Source organism: Myxocyprinus asiaticus, chromosome 3 (assembly GCF_019703515.2).
Source record: "Myxocyprinus asiaticus isolate MX2 ecotype Aquarium Trade chromosome 3, UBuf_Myxa_2, whole genome shotgun sequence".
Taxonomy (NCBI): Eukaryota; Metazoa; Chordata; class Actinopteri; order Cypriniformes; family Catostomidae; genus Myxocyprinus; species Myxocyprinus asiaticus.
The window spans coordinates 55,874,921-55,899,985 of NC_059346.1; the positions used below are offsets into that span (position 1 = coordinate 55,874,921).

The 25,065-nt window shown below is 37.7% G+C and overlaps 1 protein-coding gene across 3 annotated transcripts in view; it reads left to right on the forward strand.

Moving 5' to 3' along the window:
- The first annotated feature begins 12,773 nt into the window (after positions 1–12,773).
- LOC127417132 (neuronal migration protein doublecortin-like) overlaps positions 12,774–25,065 on the forward strand; it is a 104,343-nt gene continuing 92,051 nt past the window's right edge. For all 3 annotated transcript variants that reach the window (XM_051656837.1, XM_051656847.1, XM_051656857.1), the window contains exon 1: positions 12,774–12,911. The gene's annotated coding sequence lies outside the window, so the exon portion shown is untranslated. The remainder of the gene's footprint in view (positions 12,912–25,065) is intronic.

The following is a 25,065-nucleotide window of genomic DNA, read 5'->3' on the forward strand; positions in this document are numbered from 1 at the left end:
CAAGATTACTGTCTTCAGTAGTGCCACAGGTAAAGTTGAACACATTTGAATTGATGCAAAAATGACTGAAGGTTGATGGCGTTTGTCTGCAGAATGGGGTCAATTTCAGGATACATGAACTTTCGGAAGCAACACGTCGTTTTTCTGCATGATCATGTTTGATGAACTATAGTTCCCTACACAACAAGTTACTAATAAAATGTATCAAACTACACTGAAGCTGTATATATATATATATATATATATATATATATATATATATATATATATATATATAAATATACACACCGATCAGCCACAACATTAAAACCACCTGCCTAATATTGTGTAGGTCCCCCAGGAGATCAGTAGTTACAGAAATACTCAAAACCAGCCCATCTGGCACCAACAATCATGCCATGCTCCATATCACTGAGATCACATTTTCCCCCATTCTGATGGTTGATGTGAAAATTAACTGGTGCCAGATGGGCTGGTTTGAGTATTTCTGTAACTGCTGATCTCCTGGGATTTTCACACACGACAGTCTCTAGAGTTTACTCAGAATGGTGCCAAAAACAAAAAACATCCAGTGAGTGGCAGTTCTGTGGACGGAAATGCCTTGTTGATGAGAGAGGTCAACAGAGAATGGCCAGACTGGTTTGACTGACAAAGTCTACGGTAACTCAGATAACCACTCTGTACAATAATATCATCTCAGAATGTTATTCTGAGATGCAGGTTGGCGCTGTTTTGGTGGCACGAGGGGGACCTACACAATATTAGGCAGGTGGTTTTAAGTTGTGGCTGATCGGTGTATATATATATATATTAGACATGTTACGATACGATTTCACTATACGATGCAAAGCCTCAGTATATGATATGATACGGTTTTAAAAACAGTGCCCACAAATGTTTTGCTCAAACATATTCAAGGATTCAGCATAAATTACTTTTAAATCATAACACAACAGTGTCAGGAAAAGCTATGAACTCACAATTTTCATGTTTTTCTTGAGAAAATAAATTTGTCTACACTCTGGTCATTTACTGTATTTTTGTATAGCACTTTTCACAATACACATTGTTTCAAAGCAGATTTATAGAAAATCTTGCCTTGTTGTCTAAAAGCCCCATGTGAGCAAGCTGAAATGACTGTATCAAGGAAAAAATTCCTTTCAATGTAATTTAGTGGTGAAAAAAAAAAACTTGAGAGGAACCTGACCTCTGATTTTACGATATATGTACATAATCCAATATTATTTAGTGGCTTGAGCAAAAGCAGATCAGTACATGTAATTTTTTTTGCACTCTTCCCCCTGTTTCACTTTGCATGTTAACTTTATCGCCATTATTACTGGCTTATAACATGTGTGCAAGTGTTGTACTCATACCTGTTTACATTTCGAAGACAAAACCAGAGAATAATAAGTGTCATGTAATCGCGGGTATCTTACGTTGTCAGATATTTGAATAAGCTTGTTTTTGTTACTTATGGGAGAGGCGGCTGTTAAACTTACTGCTGCTAATTCTGCCTCACAAATCCACCTATTTGCGTGGTGATGTCGGTGTAAATAAAACAACATGTTTGATGTACTGTAGCACCAGGACATGACACCGTTGTTTGGCAAATTCAACAAGCTGTAACGCTACAGTACAATCTACTTGCCCTTTACCATCAATCTTCTCGCCTGTGTACTGTAAGTGTGTTGCTCTGTTTTTTCTGTAAACGCTCAGCGCCGCCTCTCCGGGGAGGAGACTTTTCCGCAGCTCTCAGTATTGTGCTGCTTGGTTTTAAATACACTATAATGTGTTTGTTTATGTATCATACAATACATATGGTATTGTATCGTGGGCGTCATATCATACGATACGATAATTTTTTTTACACCCGTAATATATATATATAGGGACCATGCCATCTGTTGCAGGGCTCCCTGTTCTTCTATTCTATTCTATTTGCAAAAGTAATGTTTGGGAGTCTAACATTTATATATCCTACTGACACACTAAAGCTGAAGATATAATTAACCATCTTAAGACAAATGTTTTTGTGAAGCATCTTATCTGCCCAAGACTTTTGCACAGTACTGTATATAATAATATATATATATATATATATATATATATATATATATATATATATATATATATGCAGGGTTCGATTTGAGGGGGGATGCCATCCCTCTTGTTGCAAGAAATACCAAAAAACATTCCCCTTGTAAAACCACCATCCCCTTTAGATCAGTTGTGTCATGTATTATTAATCATGCAAGTAAAATATTTTATTTTCTACATTTGATAAATAACAGACTTCTGAATTAAATCTGACAGGTGTGGGGTTGCCTAATTTCTATAGGTGAAATTTTAAGGAATTATTTTGTCTTTCTTTAAAAAGAAGAGAACAGAAGGCAAGATATCGCTATAATGAGTGTACAGTTACAACATGTACATGTTTTTAATTCAAAAAAACTTCAGGGTTTCGCCCATAAAACACTTTTATGTGTAGAACAACTTTTTTACAGCACTGTTTAAGCATCCTTCATAGAAACACCCTGAACTTCCTTTACTAGTTCGGTTATTGGAGTAGAAAAATGTGTGTCTGTGACAGTGGGCGAGCAATCTAGAAAAAAAACTTTTTCATGATCATAACATGGATTCTTTTCACAGTATTTATAATAAAATACAATAACGGAGGGTAACAGGTGCATATTATGGCCATGTGTACTAAGGGTCAATGAAGTGATGCTCATTTTTGTCCAGATCTATTAAATTAAAAATATATAAATGCAATTCACACAAACAGTTTACTTGAATACACCTCTTCTGTGATGAGCATATGTTCAATTTCTGAGTTTAATGTCATATTGATATTTTTTCTGGGGCATAAAATAAAAAATGTCATGTGGTGTCCAGAGACAGTTAAAAATAAAAAAGTCAAAGTTTCATTAAAAGCTGAAATTCCTGAAAAAATAAATGTTGGCATGACAAGTGCAGAGTAGACATTTATTGTTATTTCTTTAAAAAAAAATAAGCAGTGAAACAATTGTGTTTTAATATATGATTCATATTTAAAAATGCTTTTGACCACCAAATCAAACTCATTGGGTAACATGTAGGTAGCCATTTTGTTGTTATGTTGACCATAAAAACCATTAAACAGAGCGGACACCTTTAGACCCTCAAGACTGAGCCTCAAGTTTGAAAAAACATCTGATATTTATTTTGATATATAAGAGGCACATTTCAACTCAAAATTGACATTGACTCAAAAATTAATAATATTTGTTAAACAATTACCTTGAAAAATGTGTTTGAAAACTTTTTTGAAAATGAATGATTAAGTTGTTTATACTCTCATGTATACAATGTACAAAGAAAGTATTTTAATACTTTTTACTTGATGTTACACAACATGACAATTTTAAAGTTTGAGAAAAAGGTATAAAGGTTACTGGACACAAAGATTACATTTCTGAGAACATGACACAATTGTTTTAAACTAGATTTTTAAAATATGTCTCATTTTAACACCTTGGACAACCTTATTTGTCAATGACCCATAAGTATTAAACCCACCCCCCCACCCCCCCACAAAATATTTGACTTCACCATCCCCCTTGAATTTATTTTACAAATCGACCAATATGTATATTGCTGTCCTCAAATTATTCCATTGCCAAACGACGGTAGTTTTCTGCTATCTGTTACAGTTACGGAGGGATTCAGGCGAGCGGATCCACAATAGCTTTGGCGCCTACACTCTATTGCCATGAATCGCTGTAATTTTTCCGCATTCTCATTGGCTGGTTGGCATGTGGGTGATTTCATGCACTAGAAAAGCTGTACGCGAATTGCTCGCCCAGGCGGAAAAACGATGTAGCGTTGCCAGATATCGATTACAGAAAATCACCTAAATGCAGTTGATGCCAAATTAACTCAACAAAATCAAATTAACGAAAAGTAAACCATAACTGTATATTTTCATGCTTTTCTCAAACAAAGTTTTTTTGAAAATCCACTTATGGTGAGCAGGGCGGAGCCGAGCGGCGTCTGGGCAGAGCAAGGCCGTGGAGATAAGTGGCGAATGACTTTCACCTGCGTGCCACACCGGTCTCGCGTTACAGCGAGGGGAGGTGGGAGTACATAAGGAGAAGAGACAATGGCAGACGGGAGAGAAAGACACAGGAAGCTGTTTGTGTGGGTCTGCGTGTCAGAAGTGTGGGTGCTGAAAAGCTGCGCATATGTTGAATGTACAGCTGAAAAGTCTTATTGTGGAACGCTGAAAAGTCTTTGACAATAAATGTCTATGAGCTCTGTCAACCCAGTCCCAGCTTCCTCCTTTCCCCTCATTGAGTGTTACACTGGTGCCGAAACCCGGGAAGGAGGAAGGATGCACCGTCCAAAGAGTCTTCGCCACTGACAGGGGGTCGCGACGCTGAAGGAGTTTTTGATCTGGTGGCGCTGGAGCCCCGCGTCAACCGGCAACCGGAAGGAACGGCTAAGGGGTCCAGTGTCATCACTCGGTGTCACGGACAGAAGCAGGGCAGCGGGCCAAGGACCACTCGACAGCGTATCTGGGGCCTGCGAGCTCCTCTCTCTCTCTCCCCTCTCTGCTTTCTCTCTCCCTTTTGTTATAATTTTCCTTTCTCCTCTCTTTCACCCTGTTCCCCCTCCCAGGCATGTACAGGTCGGATCTGGAGACCGGTGTGACCTGTCGATGCTCCCTCCCTAGAAATGGGGGGGGGGGGGGGGGGATAGGTCATAGGCCGTAGAAATCCCCGACCTGAGTTCGGCGATGGGGGTATGTGGTGAGCAGAGCGGAGCCGAGCAGCATCTGGGCAGAGCGAGGCCGGGAAAATAAGTGGCGAATGACTTTCAACTGTGTGCCACACCGGTCTCGCATTCCAACGAGGGGCGGCAGGAGTACTAAAGGAGAAGAGACAGTGGCAGATGGGAGAGAGAGACACAAGAAGCTGTTTGTGTGGGTCTGCGTGTCAGAAGTGCGGGTGCTGAAAAGCAGCACATATGTTGAATGTATGACTGAAAAGTCTTATTGTGGAATGCTGAAAAGTCTTTGACACTAAATGTCTATGTGCTCTGTCACCCAGCTTCCTCCTTTGCCATCATTGAGTGTTACACCACTGAAAACATATGAATGAACTATCCCTTTAAAGGAATTGTTCACCCAAAAATGAAAATTTGCTGATAATTTACTCACACTCAGGCCATCCCAGATGTATCTGAGCTTCTTTCTTCATCAAAATAGAATTTACGATTTTTAGGATTTCATTTCAGGCCTCCTCCTTTAAACAATGCAAGTTTGACGGTCCAAAATGCATATTTAGGGTGCATCAAAATAATCCACACGACTCCAGTTGACAAATAAAGTTCTTCTGAACCCAAACGATTGATTATTTTTAGAAACAAAACAATACTTATATACTTTTTAACTTCAAATGTTCGCTTCCGTACATCTCTGTGACACACGCTCATGAGAGGGATGACGTAAGCTCGTTGGTAAGGTTACGCATCACATGGAGGAGGAGTCAGGAAGTGCGGCATTGTTTACAAGAGAAGGAGCGCTGTACAAAAGTTGAATTGTCTTTGCGGTAGATTTTTATTTGTGTAAGTGTGTTGCTCATAATGGTCATTTGGTGTGTGTATCCTGGATACTTCAACCTTCAGAAACCCCAAAGAAAATGCACGCTGGGAAAAATATAAACTTTTCATCGATTGCCTATACATGATCATGAGCGACTGAAGCTCTGGCTTATCGCGCTGAACCTGGATATCAGTACACCCCTACATTCTCTCAAATATTGGAGGGTGTGCAGTGAACATTTTACCCCTGAGGATTTCAGACCATCGAAAGAAACAAAGGGTCGATATCTGAATTCATCGGTTGTGCCCGTGCTGTTTTTCTAGCGAACTCAGGTATGTGTGAAAACTTTGTCATTGTCACAAGTAGATAACGCAACGGCATTGCTCCGAAATAAAGGATGGTTATTTACTGCAGTAATGTTTTTTTTATTATTATTTGGGAATTATTATTTTTTTAATTTTATATTGTTTTGAAATTGTTTTGGACTGTTTTGGTTTGTGAACGGTGCTTGGTCTGTGGTCTGTGCAAGTTTCTCTTGTAAACAATGACGTGCTTCCTGACTCCTCCTCCACGTGACGCGTGACCATACCAACGAGCTTACGTCATCCCTCTCACGAGCGCACGTCACAGAGATGTACGGAAGCGAACATTTGTAATTAAAAAGTTGTTTTGTTTCTCAAAATAATCAGTTGTTTGGGCTCAGAAGAACTTTATTTGTCGACTGGAGTTGTGTGGATTATTTTGATGCACCCTAAATATGCATTTTGGACTGTCAAAAAAATGGAGTACATTCACTTGCATTGTTTAAAGGAGGAGGCCTGAAATGAAATCCTAAAAATCTTAAATTCTGTTTTGATGAAGAAAGAAACTCAGATACATCTTGGATGGCCTGACGGTGAGTAAATTATCAGCAAATTTTCATTTTTGGGTGAACTATTCCTTTAACTGTACATTTTCAATGCATTATGGGACACTATACACACAGATATAAAACAAACTGAATGCTGAAGTTTAATTTGCTGAAGTTTAAAATTTCAAAACTATTATTTTCTCTGGCTGCCGTTCAGTCTCTATCGCACACACGCTGGGTCTCTATCTTCAGTTTTGCTTTTGACACTGGTTCATATGACAGTGAGAGAGCGTTTTCGGGCGATGTGAAGAGATACAGTATTGCAGCTTGCCCGTATCTCTCCCACACCTGGCTCACCACTTGTGGGTGAAGTCTCCATTCTTGTTAAATTAAATCCACTCCTGTGTTTATAATTCCTAGGACATGTGTCACGCTTAATGAATAAGCGTGCACAGCTCCACACAATCAGTTTCTGTGCTAGGATGGGCAGTTGAGTTGAGCATGTACCGCCTGGAAATTTATATATGCCAATTTTAGCCACAGGAAGTGGGGAAAACATTAGTGAAGATTTAGGAAGTGAAAAAAAAAAAAACAAAACAAAAAAAACGGATGCTGCATTAATTGCGTTAATGATTACATTAAACAGTCAACAATTAATCGTAGAAATTAATGCGTTAAATTTCCCAGCCCTAAAATATACATGTATATTATTTATGTAAAATGCCATGCAGTCTGAGCAGGGACTCTGTTTTTTTATTTAACTGGTGCATTTAAGTCAAGCAATCTGGTTCACTTTAATGAACATCCCAATGCTTCATATGAGAGAAAGTGGACATTTTATGTAAGAATGTATGATTATTATCTCAGTTTGCTCTATAGTACAAAAATTAGCAATGTAGCGTATTGACACATTCTAACGCTAATGCAACAATGAAAACACGCAACTTTCAAATATGTATGCTTTGTATTGATCCAAGAGGTCATTGTGTGAAGTTTCCACAACTACTTTTAATTAGTTACTCCCCAACACTGCATATGATGCATCACAATGACTCTGTGATTTTACACACAGTTTCTATGTTCTTAAAAGATGTGAAAAATTAGCAAAAATTAGCATGTTATCCACCAGCACATCAACTGAATAGAATTGTAATGGAAACTGTACTTGCCTTGGCATAAATCCAAATGTAGGACATAAAGACTGTTGTTGCAACTAAAGGGTTTGTGCGACATAGGAAGGTTATAACATCACACAGCTGCAATAATTCTTCTTTCATTATCTCTTTGACACTCGTCTCACATCACAGGGCCTGTGTTTGCTCAATGCTACGGTCCAAATCTTTAACTCTTTGAAGTGAATAGGTCATAGATCTGTACAGTAAGCAATGAATGACTTTGTGTTCCTTGACCTACAGCATTTTAGAGTTAAACACACTCTTCAAAACACAATCAAAGATTAGAGATGTTTACATGTATGTGTGTGTGCATTTGAGTTGGCGTGTCTTTGTCTGTCTGAGTCATTGTTGAGGAATATACTCCAAAAACCTGTTATTAATTACTAATGACTTTTTTTTAGACTATGAAGCGATTACTTTACTAATTACGCTGTCTGAACAGTAATTACATTACTCATTACGTACTATTTTAACATTACCGTATGGACAATACAAGGACAGACACCAAATTGCCCTTAAATATTGGACCAAATAAATTGTCACACAGTTAATAACATCAAAACATAAGTCACCTGTTGCTGTACATGGATCTTTCACTATTCGTTTCATGCCATGTTGTTGTTTCAAATGCCCTAGTTTGCTCGTGCTGTTCAATGCGTCTAAAGCCGCAGTTGTCCTAGGCTTCGAGCATGCAAAATTAGTTTGCACACCGCAATGGACAGGATATCACGTCACGCTCGATGGCTTCTGGTTTAAATAATTTATAAATATATTATATTCAAAATGTTAAAATATAGCATCTACTTACTTTCCTGCAACAGTTAAAAAACACGCAGCTTGGAAATATGTATTCTTTGTATTGATCTAAGAGGTCAGTGTGTGAAGTTTCCATCTACAATTGGTCACACGTCTTCTCGTTATCCGAATTCGCCAAGGTGAGAGTTCGCCAGACTTGAACTTTGGTATGCAGTGGAATACGAAATTTCTTGACCTTGCATTTCCGGTCTCCCACGTTTGGATGCTTTTGAATGGAAGTGAATGGAGCGCGAACATGAGCACTTCCAATATTTGATGAACACTACTGTTTAATATTTTGCCGTATGTGTACCAATAGGCCATGGCTTCAATCCAACTACATGATCTTTGAACGAGTTATGTAACCCCTATGTGCTCGTCACTCAAGGTGACATCTCAGTACAGATAAAAATATTTACATTAGAATAACCCTTACAAAAAAATCAAAACTAGCTGCAAACTTGCAGCAAATTTCTTCATCTTTTACTGCCCGGTCCCGGTCTTTCGCCGGCTCTTCGCCGGTAGTGGTGAACCTCCGGCAAACCTTTAGCAACAATGGACAATTTGCCTCAAGTTTGCCAAAAAGCTAATTTGCATGTGAATTATCAGTGCCGAATTTGCGGCAAGTTTGCGGCAAATTTGCCATGAACTCTCGATTTTGGTAAGGGTAAGGCATAAGTTAGATAAAGAGTGGGACACAATTGCTACAAGGGCCACATAAATGTTGACAGGCTGCAACATCAAGCATAATTTGTACAGTAAAAACATCCGAAAGTTGTTGACTGGAAGTCAACTCATAAAATGTTTCAAATCCACCATGCTCAATCTTGAAAATAGTTGAAAATAAGGTAAATAGAGGTTTTTTACTAAGAAAGATAAAGCTTAGGATTTCTCATTGTTGAGGTGAAAAATAACCCATATGCAAACATTGGGCAAAACAATATCAAGGAATTCAAATTTTGCCAGCACAGGATTGACCATGTCAACTGAGGTAAATGGCCTCCAATGTGACAACATGGGGCTAAACTAGATGAAGTCATTTAAATTTGGTCAGTTTTCCCACTATTTTCCTCTGGCATTGTTGCAGACAGGAAATTAGTGTGATATAAATGTTTATAGTATGCTGGACTGGCCTTTCATACTACTTACAGTCCTTTATATCAAAAAGAGCATCAGTTCTTTTGTCACCTAAGTTGCATTGCTAAAAAAATGATGTTTTCTTCCACTGGAGCCAGTAGCGGATCCTGGCATAGGCGATATGGGCAGGCGCCTAGGGTGGCAACGCTCTCTGGAGCAGCAGGACAGGGTACCTGATCGATCGCCTCTGCACAGAGCTCACAAGTTCGCGATGGGAGAAAGGTGCCCTGAATTGTGCCATCCCGCCCCTGGCTTGCGATGGGTGAAAGTTACTTTTATATATATATATATATATATATATATATATATATATATATATATATATATATATATATATATATATATATATATATAAAAAATATTATTCTGTTTCTCACCCACACCTATCATATCACTTCTAAAAATATAGATTTAATTACTGGAGTCTTATGGATTACATTTATGCTGCCTTTATGTGATTTTTGTAGTTTCAAAGTTCTACCCAATGTCATGGGATGTCATGAGGGTGAGTAAATGATGAGAGAATTTTCATTTTTGGGTGAACTAACCCTTTTATATATTTTGTGTTAAAGCATAGTTCTGTAAAAAAAGTTGTTTACATTGTAAAATCCATACTTTTGTTGTGTTTTTTTGGGGGGGGTGAGGGGGGCCTTAAGGGGGTGCCACGTTGGATCTCGCCTAGGGCTCCAAGTAAGCCAGAACCGCCACTGACTGGACCCAACACACGAAAATAAACAACAACACATAGCATGGAAATATTGGCTATGAATACCCAAATGATCTACTGTACTACATTTGCCAAAATATGCAGTATACAGCAGAGCACTGCACTGCATTCTGTATGCCACAGTACAATACAATGTACAATATGCTGGACTTGACCTTCCATTTTCACTGTGACAAATATAACAAGCAATCAACCACAGTTTTTCTTGACTCATTATTTGATCAGACTGTCATAAATGAAGACATTTTTACCCATAATTCCACAAAAAAATAAAAAATAAAAAAAATGCATAACTAAATATTTATGAGATGATAACTGGACCCCACTTGTTGAATAAAATATGCAATATAGTCATATGATAGGCCATGTGATATAGTATGCAGCCCTTAAGTGGAGTTGGAAACATCATAATTACATGTTCAGAGCACATGAAAGCTATTTTTTTCTGTTTTGCCATTTAATAGGCATAGTGAATATACCTGCATCACTTTTACACAACCTATATGATTTAGTAATGCATGATAACCAGTTAATTCATTTGAATAAAACAAGTGTGAGTCATTAGCTTTACATTAGTTGACTGTCATATATAACAAATTAATACTACTGAATTAAAGCACTGAAATTGAAATAAATGTGCAAAATCATTGGTTTTCATCACCTTTCATGTCGACACGCCTCTTCCAACGTTAGTTGGCAACTTGGGTTTCATCTAGAATTCCGAGTTTCCCACTTGTAAATATGACTTTGCTTTAATACTTACAATTAATACAATGCATGCTTTAATTACTATCATAATTACGATATTTTCAACTCCACTTAAAGGCAGCACCAAATCCCAAGCTGTCGAGTTGTGATTTTAGAAGGGGCGTGTCGACATGAAATGTGATGGAAAGCAACTCAGCATTTAGTGATTTTGTGGGACCTTCAGGACATTTTTGTCTTTTTCATTTGTGTTAATGCCAACGGCATAAATTTTGCCAAAGGTGTGTATTTTTTGGGGAATTTTGATATTTCAACCTCAGTTCCTATAATACATCAATAGTTACACTCAGGACCTTAAGGACAAAAATGTCCCCATTGAAACCCATTAAAACTGCAATATTTGATCCCAGTGCCATTAAACACATGGGTGAGAATAGATCGATAATCCCTTTTTACTCTAAATCTCCACTTAACTTTCAGATCTGAAAGTGAAACTAAACAGGCATCACATGTGACTTTAAGATATGAAAGTGGAGATATAGAGTAAAAAAACACTTAATTATTTATCTGTTTCTCACCCACACCTATTATGTTGCTTCTACAGACATGGATATAACCACTGGAGTCTTACGGATTACTTTTATGCTGCCTTTATGTGATTTTTGTAGCTTTAAAGTTCTAACTAACATTAACTTGCATTGTATAGACCTACAAAGCTGAGATATTCTTCTAAAAATGTTTTCATTTGTGTTCAGCAGAATAAAGAATGTTATACACATCTGGGATGTCATGAGGGTGAGTAAATGATGAGAGAATTTTCATTTTTGGGTGAACTAACCCTTTTATATTTTGTGTTAAAGCATAGTTCTGTAAAAAAGTTGTTAACATCATAAAATGCATAATTTTGTTGTGTTTTGTTTTGTTTAACTCATGAAAATAAACAACAACACATAGCATGGAAATATTGGCGATGAATACCCAAATGATCTACTGTACTACCTAGAAAATAATTAATTATATGATATTATGCTTTCATTCCAGAGCCCTGGCTTCAGAATTTAAATGTTTCATATTTTCCACCAAATGGCGCCATTTTTCTCATGTTTAGCCTATGGAGCAAATACATGCTTTTTTCCTATTTTCTCTTTGCTGTATTATAGAGCACTGCAGGCCAATTGAATAAATGATGCAGCTAAAATTGTGTGTGGGTGTGTTGGTATTGATGTCAGAGTGTGTTTTGTATGTGTATTGAGAAATGTGTGTGTGTGTGTGTGTGTGTGTGTGTGTGTGTGTGTGTAAAAACAACAGTGGCATTGTATAAACAAACTGACATTTAAAGGGTTAAAATCCTGAAAATGAATGAATGTTTGGTAGTTAGGTAGTTATGATCAGGACTGATGTTGGCTCAAAAAATTAACTAATTGAAAGTGGAAAATAATTGTAATATATAATATTATTATGGCAGTTTTTTGACGCTGACATTTTTATCCTCTAAGGACCTCTGAGTAACTTTTTTTATTGACGCACAAGGGTTAATTTTGTTGTGTTGTGACTTATTTTCGTTGTTGCTTCGCTAATTTTGTTGTGTTGTGCACTCCTGTATAGCCTATTTCATATATTTTATTTAAGAAAGAAAGAAAGAAAGAAACCTCTAGTATTTCATTGAGAACAATGCCAATATCTTATTTGACTGCAGTACATTTAGGCTGACAAAACATTATCCGTTTCTGAACACATGAGTACGGAAGCTGCACTAGGCGTTGACTGTGCTGGGTAGGCGTGTGGTGGGCGGCGTTAGGACCGCGCGGTGAACCGGCAGGGAAGTGAATGCAGGCAGAGCAGCTGAAGCGCCAGACAAAGACACGGAGCGCACCGCGATCCTGCAGCATCCACACCCACCCACACACACTCACACACAGCAGCACTGTACCGCTGGTAAGTACAGCACCGGTGTGCTATTACTATTATTACTTTTACGTGACAAACAGTGTTGTAAACCTTTATATGATGTAATTATGTCAGTGTTTAATGAGTTATTTTAGTGTTCTAATCATAGAGACAGATTTTGGGAATGTAAAAGGGTGGTGGATGAACAAGCAGGTGGTTAAAGGTTCGAGAAAGCCCTATATAAAGAAATTATTTTGAGTTTAAAATGTCCTTTTTGCCACTCAATATTGGTTGTTTATTTTAATGTCGTTTAATTAAATTGAATTAAAATATATTTTAAGACTCTGAAGTTATTTATTGGAAACAGTTTGCCATATAGTCAGGAATTTGGACAGGATTCCTACTGGAATTTCGTTCATAATTTGGAACCAATCCTAAATTAGATCCTACTGGAAAAACTGAAATTACTAGTGGATTTAAAATAATAATAATAAAAAAAAAAAAAAAAAAAAAATTATTAATTATGATTCTTAGAGTCCTGTTGGATATGGTGTAATCTTTATCAGAACTCTGTTTGTTTTATATTGGAATAACGTCTTGTTACTAGAGAGTTCAAGGGAATCATATGGGACTATTGGAGTTTTAAAATCCTTAAAGATTTTCTTTAAATTCCTTTTGGTGTCTGATTGGCAATCATAATAGTCCTATTGTAAACTAGACTATGTATTCTAAAAAAAAAAAAAAAATCCAGTTTTTGTTTTATGTTATATTATAGTCCTTTAAGAAAATTCCCATTAGGATCCTTAGGGACTGATTCCAAATTTTTATTCTTTGGAAATTCCTGAAATTCTCTGTGTATTTGTGGTTAAGCAGAGCCAAACTTTACTGTCTTTGAGAGATATAAAGTACCGGCACTAATATTCAGAAGGTTGCAGAGTCGTTGGAGTTAGTATGTGCAGTAGTATATCCATCCTGAATTTGCTGTAGTGCAGCATGTGCCAAAGGGACACAATGGAACAGATTCGCAGAGCGCTCTGGGTGGGTGCGTGTATGAGGGGAAGCGGGGCATACAGACCTGCCCCTGGAGACCATTTGCTTTTACTATGACCGATTTCACCCCTTTCATTGTGTCATTCAATGTGTCATGTGTTTCTGGACTCCATACCCTTCAGCACAGTGGGACATTAGGAATTATTTATTACCCCCCAAAAAAAACTCAACTGTAGAGTAGGCAAAGTTTGTAACAGCAGTATTTTACAAACTGGAAACAGACATTTGGTTTGTGATTACCTTGGAAAGACCACTGGGATCAGATGGCAATCACGTTTCCACAAAAAAAGGTATGTTTTTCTAGGATAATATATCATTTCTGAACATACATAAATATGGTGATTAAGACATTAAAGAAATTATTCTGTCATAATTTACTCACCTTCATTTTGTTCAAAACCCATATGACCTTCTTTCAGCTGTGGAACACAAAAGAAGATATTTTGCAGAATGTCCAGGCTGCTCTTTTTCATAAAGTGAAAGTGGAGGTGAACTGGGACTGCCCAGCTCCAAAAATTACATATGCAATTTCTATGGCTGAATTCGAACGCTAAGGCAGCTGACTTGCTTGCTAATGGCTTAACCAACAGTGTGTTTGCATGAATGGACCTCTTAAAGGGATAGTTCACTCAAAAAATGAAAATTCTATCATCATTCATTCCCTCATGCCATCCCAGATGTGTATGACTTTCTTTCTTCTTCTGAACACAAACGAAGATTTTAGCAGAATATTTGTAGCTCTGTAGGTCCATACAATGCAAGTGAATGGTGTCCAGAACTTTGAAGCTCTAAAAAGCACATAAAATAAATCCATAAGACTCCAGTGGTTAAATATATATCTACAGAAGCGATATGATAGGAGTGGGTGAGAAACAGGTCATGCACGAAAAATGCGGAAGTGAAAGTGGAGATTTATAGTAAAAAAAGGACTTAAATATAGACCTTTTCTCACCCACACCTAACATATCGATTCTGAAGACATGGATTAAACCACTGGAGTCATATAGATTACTTTTATGCTGCCTTTATGTGATTTTTGGAACTTCAGATCTGAGATATTCTTCTAAAAATTTTTGTGTTCAGGAGAAGAAAGAAAGTCACATATCTGGGATGGCATGAGGGTAAGTAAATGATGAGAGGATTTTTATTTTTGGGTGAACTATTCCTTTGGAAACTGGTCTCAAAACAACTTTATTATGGCAAAAATCATAAATGTTGATTACTTCCCTTGATATTGTAATTGAGATGATTTTGATCAATAGAATTTACATTCTAATACCTATTTTGAGTGAGATAATTGCCTACATGTCCAAAACAAGCTGAGAAATGTGTTCATGAATTACTTTATTTGCATGAAAATACACAAAAGTGTTATTTAAGTTTTGAATACATTATAAACAGAAAGTGAACAACACAACAATTCTATAATACTAGGTTGTCATTACTGATGTGCCGATTGACTAATTTAAACACTTTTGATTTTTCAAAACAAATTTTGTTGCATTCTTGCACACAACAAAAAATACATTGTAAATATACAATTTCAATGCAATGAGAGTAGACCCAAGGAGTGCTGTAATTGACACTTTGTACTGTTATTTTTTATTTGTTTAATTGTGCAGCACTAATATGGACCAAAAAATACTTTTATTATACTTTTTTGTCCTTTTTGGAGCTGGACATCGGCAGTTCCCATTCACTTTCATTATAGGAAAAAGAGCAGCCAGGACATTTTGGTAAATAATTCCTTTTGGATTCCTTGCAAAAAAGAAAATAATACAATAATACAACACGAGGGTGAGTAAACGATGACATATTTTTTGTTTATGGGTGAATTACCCCTGTAGATTGGGTATCAGTTACATGCATCCTTAGCAGTAGGGGTTCTGTCTCCAATTACTGTCATTAACTGGAAGCATGTCTGGAGGACACTAGGTGTCTTGCTGAGTCAGTGGGCCTCAGTGGCTGGCTTCTGGTGTATGTGTGTGTGTTTGATTCATCTCTGCCCCTCATTGTGTGTGTAGGAGCCCTTGTGTCAGCTGTGTAACAGGCCCAATTTCCTTCTTTATCACTGATGACAGTAAAAAAAGCACTCAAGGTGCACAGTGTGACCACAATAAGGATGTAATCCCTCTTTTTTTACCATTACAGAGGGACTTGTGCTGCAGGATTAGACAAAAACAGGCCTATAAATCAGAATCTAATGCAGAACAGGGAGGGAAAAAAATTAGTGGGCGACCTCAAACACACACACACACACACACATTCATGGGCGTTGCCTCAACATATCACACATGCTTTTGTCATCAAATCTTGGTTTGTGCTTTAATGTCAACATCAATATCTGGGTTGCGGTTTGATGATATTGTTTATTACACAGTAGTATATATGTAGTATATTGCAATTCAAAACTGTAATGTAAATTGTAATATGATATAACTAAGCTATAACTTTAACGCTACCATTAATTTTGCATTGTTACTGTAGATCGCCTTCTACACCTCAAAATGTAAAAAATACAATACAAATAATAACATTAACAATGTTGATCATAATAACTCACTTTCTTCACACAATGGTGTCAAAAAATTATGGTGCCAAAAGTGTCCTTTTGCGCCTCCTGGCGGTGATTTATATAAGAATTTAAAGTTTTACCGCCGCGTTAATCCCCGCGATGATGAACTATCCCAGAAGGGTCATTCTGGTTGGATACACACTGTATATCTTTTACAGACTTTTTACTCACTTTTGTAACTTGCTTCCAGCATGTTTATCATTAGGTGGAAAACCTTGCAGTCTATCTGTATGGACATGCTTACAATGAAAACAAGTTATAGACTTAGTCTGAGTTTGTATTTCTTTTGAATAGAAATAACCGGGCGTGCATTGGCCTAATGCTGCAGTGTAATATGCTTCGTCTTTTCATGACTTGCTCTGAGTGGTTCTTTTTTGAGAGGTCGAAATAAATAAAAAAACTGCATTTAGAATATTGACACAGTTTTGTGAGGTAAAATACCATAATGCTTTCCCCCCACCTCTAGTGAATATGTGTTTATGCCATTTTTAAAATTCTCTAAGCTTTATATGTTTGCGGTGGCCTACATGTCTTTGTTTAGCGCTTTCTCAGCATTATTGTGTATGTGTGTGTGTTCTAAGGTGGGATGGTGAGGGGTAGATGCCAGGCTGTAATTGGAAAAGCTGCTGCAATCCCCGCTGGCAGTGGCACTGGACACAGGCCAAGGTCTAAATGCCACAGTCCACCACTATTGACAATACAACCCCTCGGTTCCATTTTGTGACTAACTGCAAATGCATAATCGTTGACAGCCACTAGAAATTAGCAATGTCACAAGTTGTATTAAAAATTGTTTTTTGTTTCGAGTTAATATTATTTGTTTCATTAGATTGGATGTCAATGATTGGAAGGCAAGACCATGTGATTGCCCTTTGTTGTTAGTAGTGTTTGCTATGGCAAGCACCAATATTACTGTTGGTCAAACTTAGGGTTAGAGGTTTTGAAAAGTTTCTTCTGTGAAGAATTTAACTGGGGAGAGTTGTTTTACTAGTATTGATTTTCGAAGCGATCAGGCTTACGGTTTTTACCTGGCAGATGATAAAGCAGGCCAAAAAGCCCCATAGACTTGTTTTAATGTAATCATGAGTTATCTTGTTTAATGTTTCATACTGTTCATCCTTAACCTTGGGTTAGTCATTCACACTGTATACTGTACACTGCACCACACTTTGTGGTTAGTTCATAATCCATGTGTGAAACAGTGCTTAACACGGGGTTAAAGTGGCCTTAAAAGGGATTTAACCCAGGGTTAAGTATAGTGTGAAAAGACTAATAGAGACTTGGGGGTGAGCTAGTTTGACTTGGGCCAGTAAGCAACGCTGTAGCAACCACCCAGAACACCCTAGCAACCACATAGCAATGCACTAGCAATCACTCTGAACACCTTAGCATCTAAATAGCTATGATCTGACAACCACCCAGCACCATGGTTTTGCACGTGCAAGCACCTCAAGAATGTAACCAATATTGTGGGGGGACCAAAGATAACATTTAAGAATTGGGCTTTAAAAAAACCCATATTGATCGACCACCAATCTAAAAATTGGGGGACTGGCCCCTCTAAATTTCTTATGGTCTTGCAAGCACCACTCCCTCATGTTTTCTTCAGCATCACGGAAGATAGTTTGAATGGAAGGCAAGACCATGTGATTGTCCTTTGTGTGAGAGTAAAACTTTTGTTGAGAGTATAGAGGACAAATTTCTCGCTCTTTCCTGTGGTCTCTCGGTAGAGCAGCGTGTTGTCAGAAAGTGGAACAAGAACACTGACTAGTAACAGTTTAACTCTCAGAAATCCCATCATTACAGGCTAAAGATAGAAGAGGTCAGGCTTCAGTGCTGATTAAAGAGCTAATTGAGGTATCGTCAAGCTAGGCAGCACTGACAAGCGTTTACAGGATTCCTCTAAATAAATCAATAGAGATGAAAGCACTTTAGTCATTTGGCAGTCCTAAAGGATTTAAGGATACGTATGTCACCTACAACATTAGACCTCTCCTTATGGTCTGAAAGCACGGTATGTCTGTGTAGAGCCGAGGAGGGCGGGGCCGGGCTGGAATGATGCACGCCCGGTCCCCAATCAGCCTGATGGGGCGCGCAAGGGATAAAGGCAGCCGGGGACAACAGTTCGAGAGAGAGAGAATTACAGGCAGCTGCCCTGTGTGTGGTTATGTTTGTGTGTTTTTGGTTAAGTTGTTCATTAAACTATTATTTAAGTTGTCTAGCCGGTTCTCGCCTCCTCCTTTCCCTCTAACCCCCTTACAGTCTGTTAAATGACTATATAAACCTTTCAAAACCGTTGCATTACCTTTTAATCGCTTTCTTAGAAATATATATTTTCTTAATAAAAATGTAATAATGTACTACACCTCTAAAACAACTTTCATTTTTAGCTCCTGTGGCACCTAGGCTGAGGGGGCTATTGGTTAATGTTAACTATTTAGGAAATGTTTTAGACTACTGTAGTAAGCAAAATAACCAGCCTGATCTCATGAAAATTATGTGACTGTGGTAACATTTTTGCAAAATGATATTATGTGGTTCCTTGCCTGTATCGCAGCAGTTCCGAGGTGAAATGGCCACTGTGTGGAGCTAAAAGCGAGTTAAATGTTCTCCTAAACACATGAGTTTTTGAAGGTTAATGCTCTATCAATTTTTAAATCAACAAAACCTACCTAGCCTAAACCTTAAACCTAAATCTAACCGTTAGTGTCATGAAAGCAAATGTGAGATGAAAAATGCAATTAGAACAGACTGATCTCACAATGAAATCGGAAACAATAGGTTTGACTTTTCTTTAGCTAAAATCGGTCTGTGTTTACCGAAATTTAAAACACTGACCCGGTGGCCAAAATGGAAAATGTTGTTGGCCATATGGGCTAATGCGATCTCCACCTAAACATAACCAACACTGGAGTAAAAATGTGATGTTAGAGTGAAAAATGCATCCTCCAAATCACGCTTGTCACTGATCATGCGATCGTGGTTACTTCCTCGTTTCTGGGCGGGATTAGCCGAAGCAAAAATGTCTGATGTGAGATAGCCCTTGTCAGTGAGTCCACATAATTTGGCGATCCTAGGGGTACTGGAACTCGCGGAAACAACATGCCGACTTCCCGCATGATCATGTTGTGATGTCATTTTTTGATGCCTTTTTGCAACTTGATTAAGCTTGTAAATGCAGTTCGTTATGAAATTTAAACATTAAAATGTATCACCTTAAAAGTCATGCGCTATAGTAAAAGTGTTTTGAGGTCATAAGATAGCATTAGGCGAGGAACAGGGTGAAAAGTAAGTGTTTATGAACTGTTAACTGTTTTACTTGTAATTTGTGTGAAAGTGAATAAAAGTTGTTGTTGTTGCGCCTCTAGTGTTCATTTCACCAAAAAACTGTGGAAATATGTACAAGCCATGTAGAAATCCTTTTGCAAAAATGGAGGTATAGTACCATGATTCTATGAGACCAGGTTGAATATAACCTCTTGCCAGTAGTTAACGGAGTAATTTAATGTTAATAATAGCCAATAGCGATACATTTGAAAAAGAAGCGTTTCCATTGTGACACATCAACATGCTCTCAAGCATACCTGCCAACACTCCCGATTTTACTGGGTTTCTCCTGTTTTTCTACCCCTCCTCCCACTGTACTCCCGACTGAAAATTTCTCCTGATAAACTCATGATTTTCTGCATCCACACTTTGCTCATGAGAATGTATTAGACCTCCAGATAGTGTTGGTTGCCACCCATCCCATAAAATATGGCATCGACCCATATTTAAATATCAAATGATGCGTCCCTTATCAAAACAATACGGGATGCGATTTGTCCCGTAAGCTGGTCAGATGGCGTCACAGCGAAATTGTTCCAGATCTTTAATTTAACATTGGCATACGTTGGACATTTTTCATACGGTTAGTAAGGGGTCATCTGAAAAGTCCACACATTGTGCTGAAACGGGCTAATACTTTGAAGGGTGGGGTAAGGGACCGTCTGAAAAGGCCACAAATTGTGCTAAAACGGTGGATATTTTTATTGAAAAAAAAAGAAGGTTAAATGTTCAATAAGATGTAAAAAATTACACAGATTCAACAATGCATGAATACAATCACTGAGTCATGAAGACAAGAAGTACAGGTGAAGGAAAACAAATAATAATAATAAAAATAAAAAAAAATAAAAATAAAAAAACAATACATATAGCCAAACACAGATGTATACATAAATAAGATTACGAAGATACATAATTGAAGAAATAAAAAAGTTATATTTTTTTGTAAGTCATGGGCCAGGAAAGTTCTCAGCATATAAGAAAGGATATACACTTTTTATTATTAATAAATCAAAAAGCATTTATTGCTAAAACTGTGAAGGATGTGGTAAGGGACTATCTGAATACATTTCTTAGTATTATTCATCTTCAGTGTGGTGTTACTGACCGGTACTGCTGCTCCCTATACGCATATTACGCAGTCTGCGTAGTGCACCTACTCCCTACAGGGGCACCATCTTAACCTAGGGGGGGCACCAGAAACTCAACCGGCTGCCGTTCCTCGCACATACAAACCATGTTTACTAAGAATCCATGCATGTAATGTCTACATTTGTCACGTTTTCATCAGCTTGCTTTGATTTGTGATCCAGGTCGTTTTTCTGCTGTGGAAAATAAAGTAGCTTAATCACTGAACTGTCTAAACACTGCTGGAGTGCTCTATCATTAACTCTGATATACCGTTACTTTCTTAGTGTTGCTAGGCATAACCAGCCCCTCATCGAGGACAGCTGTTTTGTTTAACATTTCCAACATATCAAATTTCAGATGACACTAAATCAAAGAGATTATTTATCAAGTGGGCCTCGCTCTCAGCTGTGCAGTGAATGATGAGTAGTGCAGTTTATGATGTCTTTGTTTTTTATGTGATGTTGTTGTTGCTTTCAACAGCCGTTCAAACCGAACAAGTTTTTTAGTCCATCTGCACTATATTTTAGTTGTTTTCCTAAACATGAGCTAGATGGACATATTTGACCGTTGTGCCACATCTCGCTGTTTTTTCAGCATCTTTTCAGTGCACAGGAGTGCCACATTTTTTAAGACGCTGTGTCTGTTAAAAGAATTTCAACTTTTGAATACTGAATGTGTCTAGAGACACTTGCGTTCTGTTCCATTCATTGGGTTGTGTGTAGATTTTTTTAACGGAAGAACAGTTTGGTCTGATTGGCCCCTTATGCTGTTTATTAAAAGCTCTCTCACTTTCTATTGCTCTCTCTGTTTCCACTGAATTTCTTTTGAAATACAAGCACAGCATTTAACATTTAGATTGGCAAATGTTACTCTTTAAATACATTATAAGAGTTTTAATGGTTTACTGGATGTTATGTATATGCTTACAAACTGGAGTTTACACTACGTCAGTGGGGATGGTGTATCGCAAGGATGTAGAGAAAAAACGCAAGGAATTCTGAAAGTGACTCTCCATCATGCTACCACAAGTTCATAGAATTTAAAATTTTTCTGAATTATCAGAGGCTTTCGGAATTCCAATTCGCTGTATTCCCACTTCATTTAAAAAAGACCAGGCTCTTTTCACACTCTCAAAACACATCCTACACATTCCTATTCGTGAAACGCTCCATCGTACCATTTTCTAGTATGTAAGCACTAGGGCTGTCAAGAGGGCTGAGATAATAACTTGAATTGTTTCACTTAAATATGACCAAAATTCAAATTGTATTCCAGTTTCAGATAGGGATGACAATTTTCAGACATTTTCATAATCAGTAGTTGTGGAAATTAACGATCAATTAATCGATTAAACGTTAACGTTAATATCGCAAAACACACGTGGAGTACTCCAAATAATATTTGCTTGTAGCCTACTGTTTATATATAATATACAGTAAATTAATCAACTTAAGAAATGCAAGTATTGGCATTTTTCTCTTAAAATATTCTTAGTTCAGTGTATTTTAATACATTTAGGCTATGTTTAGTACAAATTTGTGAATTGTTTAATTACTGTTAATGAATAACTGTTAAAAATAATTGATAATAACTTGTATACATGTTTGAGTTTACTAAAACTTCACATTGTGGATCGTGGAATATTTCAGACCTTTGGATTTATTTTTTTAATGGAAATTAAGTGAAATATTAACATGCTGTGTAAACACAGTACATAACATACCGCTTCACTGATGATGGTGAGATGTCAGCTGAATGTGCTTTCCCTGCGATCGCTGAAGTAATTGTAGGTTGGGATGAAACAAGGAGATCAACCATGCTTGTTGTCATGTTGTACTTTAACACACTATCACGGTGTGTGCAGAAAACCAATGTCCATTTATAGAGAAATGCTCCAACACTGTTTACATTGAGCCTGCTTCATCTCTGATCTGTGCGTCTGTGTGGCTCTTCCGTGAACCAGAGAAGAAATGACATGCAGCGCCAAGCACCCTCTAGCGGCTGGTGACTATATAGACATTTTATCAATGTCTGTTGTCATGATTACTGAACACATTTGTCCTGAAATTAATTAATCGACAATCAATAAGCTTAATTGATCAAATTATTAATGACAATGAATCCATTTTTGATTAATCATTAACATCCCTTGTTTCAGAAAACACTACAGAAGAAAACACTCCTTACAGATGAAGCGCATGCAACGCTACCTAAAGAGACCTTGTCCAAATAGAACGATTCGTAGCATTGGTGAATTATTGTTATTTGGACAGCTAGTAATTAATGTCAGAGAAATATGCAAACCCCGAGATATTAACATGATTCGACAATAGAGGTCTCTGTTGCCTCAAACATTGCAAATGTACAGTTCTATCTTTGTAATTGGTAAATTGTACTCATGACAGAAAAGATATCGCGACCCAGCAGAAAATGATCCGTGACCCACTTTGAGTCACGACAAAGTGGTTGAGAAACCCTGTACTAGCACATACTTACATAGAAAAACAATAGTAAAGGTCGCTGATGGATTCAAATGCGGTTCTGTGTGAATGCACTGTCTCTGCATTTGAAAGTACAGTTTGATTTTAAATTTGACTAATAGTTGAATTTCGAATTTTAATTCGATAGCCTTAAGAGGGTAGCACACAGGACGCATCTGTTGGAAGACATGGCGTTTTCTAAAATTCTAAACAAATGTTTTCTATGAATGTACGCACACCGCCACCACTTGGCATCTGTCGACGGAGGCTGCTCAAATTTATGCCGCGCCACGGAGCACAACTCGCATATTTTCCATTAAATTCGACCCAAAACATTGTCAAAGGACAAAGACAATTTACTCTAGCTGTGTTCATTCTTGAAGAAGGGGAAAAACCTTGGTGACTTTTGTGTGTACTCTCTGCCACCTGAACCGCATCGATGTGCCCTGTGTTTGATATCTGTGCCATGTCCTAGCCGCGTTGCGATGTGGCATGGCGCTTCTCGTACGGTGTGACTGCCTTTAGTAAGCAGCCTAAGTCTGTTGGGGGATATTAGTCAGTGAGCTGAGAAAGGGTTGTGTGTGCACGATGAGTAGCCTACAGTCCAAAAAATGTACACTGGGCAAATAGGAGTGGTTTTCAGTACATTGCAATGTGGTTGCTAGGGTGTTCTGGGTGGTTGCTCGTCATTGCTTGGTGGTTGCTTACTGGCTGAAGTTAAAAGATCCCACTCTCAAGTCTCTATGATATACTGGTCACTAGATATTGGGAGTCTATAGGATTTTTTTGCCTGCTTTTTCATCTGGTATGTGAATTTCACAAGCCAGATAGCATAAATGCTCATCTCCCCTGAACAAGCCACACGATTTGAGGTAACAGTGCTGGACGAATTACATGCAGAAGTTTAATACTTATGGTTAGGGATTTGTTCAAATCCATGACCCTAAGTATGAGCAATAGTAGTGATGCTTCCCTTGGCAAACACCACTAATATTTAGTGAACAATCTCACACAGAAGAAGACAAGAAAAAAAAAAAAAACTAATGATTTAGGAAGATTTAAATTGAAAAGACAGTTAGGAATTAAACATAGCCGGGTTATTCTGGCTGGCTCTCATCAGGGGGTTGTATTGTTACTTAAGTGACTGTCTCTCTCCAGGCTGAATTTTAAATAGAACCTTTAATCGTCCAAATCCAAAAACCAGCATGCTATTTGCTAGACAGGGAATAGGGACAAGGGCTATTGACATCAGAGCGTTCTGGAGACAAAACGATTTAAAAACATATGGGGACAGTGATGAGTGGATATTGATTTGGCTATGAATAAAATAAGTGTGTAGTGTAAGTGTGTGTAACATGAGGCAGAGCTGTTCACCAGGGATGAACTGCTGAATATTCGACAGAGCATACCTGATCATTTTTGCCGGTGTTTGATTATTCAGACATTTTATTAGACATCTTAGTTGGAGGCACAGCAGTGTTCTACAAGTGCTCCAAGAGATGCAAGCGAGGGAAGCACACCGGCGTGCTTGTGAAGCTTTGTCAATGTGGCTTTAGGACTCCACTGCCGAGTATTCACCTGGTGAATGTCCGCTCCCTCGCCAACAAAACGGACGAACTGCTTCTGCTCACTCAAACAA